This window comes from Ammospiza caudacuta, chromosome 3, assembly GCF_027887145.1.
Source record: "Ammospiza caudacuta isolate bAmmCau1 chromosome 3, bAmmCau1.pri, whole genome shotgun sequence".
In the NCBI taxonomy this organism is placed as follows: domain Eukaryota; kingdom Metazoa; phylum Chordata; class Aves; order Passeriformes; family Passerellidae; genus Ammospiza; species Ammospiza caudacuta.
Genome location: NC_080595.1, coordinates 26,372,883 through 26,374,505, shown reverse-complemented (window position 1 = coordinate 26,374,505; position 1,623 = coordinate 26,372,883).

Here is a 1,623-nt window from a genome sequence, read left to right as displayed (position 1 = left end):
CACATCCATAGAAAATAAAGATAAAAAGTCTCCAATAGATGGCCTTAGGAGAACTAAAACAACAAATCCCAATTTCCTGCAAGTTGTCGTGATGATCTCCTGCTTTTTGTAAATTTTGTGTCTTAAAAGTACAAACTTTGGTTCAAAATTTTCCTGTGGCTCTGGAATTTCAGTGTTTTCCTACTGTCAGTTCTTTTGTGTACATTAAACTGGAGACTACAAGTCCTCAATTGTTGAGGCACTTGCAGGCAGTCAAGCACTGCTGCTCCTACCTTGTCCTTGCTAATCTTTCTCTCCAGCTCGTGAAAAACAGCAAGCATAAAGGAGTCACAGCTTGTTTACTTGCATTTTTGATAGCCATCAGCCAAAATTGTCACAAAAACAGCTCTTCAAAGACCACAAAACTCCCAAAGCAGGAAAAGTCTTAGCAATATCTTCCTGACATATTCTAGGAAGCACACATACACCAAAGGTTTTCCAAAAGTATATTAATTTTACCATAATGTGCTGTTTTCAAGGCAAGTATCAAGAAAAAGCAAACACAACTACATCATGTTACAATCCAACTATAAGCCAACATGAACACTTAGTAGCAGTAAGTATGGACACAAGTGGTCGTCTCCCCTTTATCTCACCCCAAGAAAGCAGCTGCACTATTCCTGCTAGCACTCCTCAATCAATCAATCAGTCAGTCAGTCAGTCAGTCAGTCAATCAACGAACCAACCCACCAGCTTGGGGCAGGCAGCCGCCAGAGCAAAGTTTGGGAAGAATTGCTGAGATGTGACAAAGGGTAATGGATTGTGTCAGACACTCTTAGCTGGAACATGAGACTTTAATTTGATATACAGCAATTTAAGTTTATACTTTTTTCCCTACATCTGACAAACTATCACTGCATCACTAAAAATACCTATAATGCATATTAAAACATAGCCACAAGAACATTAAATGCGTTTGCACAGAACAAACCAGACTAATAATGCACCTCCAGATTAAGCAGCAAGACTGTTGTCACACTGTAACTCGGACTCGGTCTGGAGCGCGTCTCAGCCCTTTTTTACCTCATAAAACGTGAATATTGGAGACAAACTGGATGGTAACACCGCAGCACTTGGTAACGCACCGGAATTCACTGAACAGGTAAATAAATAGATCACTTTTTGAAATTAGAAAGAAAACCCGGCACGGGTTCCCACATCGTGCGATTTCAGCGATGTGACGGCCCCGGCTTTTCCCCGCTCCGCGGCCCCGGGCCGGGCCCCTCCCGCGCCTCCCGTCCCCGCTCGGCCCCTGCGCGGCCGCGGCTCCTCCCGCCCTGGCCGCGGCACTACCGGGCCCGCCGCTCCCGCCCGCCGGGATCCCTGCGCCGCCGCCGCCGGGAAATAGTCCCCTCTCTGCTCGGGGCCCGCTGGCCGGGTGAGCTCCACGGCGCGGCGGCGCGGCCGCGGTCCGGGAGCGAGAGCAATGCTTCCTTCCTTCCTTCGGCCGCGCCGCCGGCGCTGCGGCGGCATCTCCGCCCCTCGGCGAGATCCGGCCGGGCCGGCGCGGAGGGATTCCCGGCGCCGGGGGAGGGGGGCGCGGCGGGCGGGGGGGAGGAGGTGCCCGAGGGGGGGGCGGGGAGG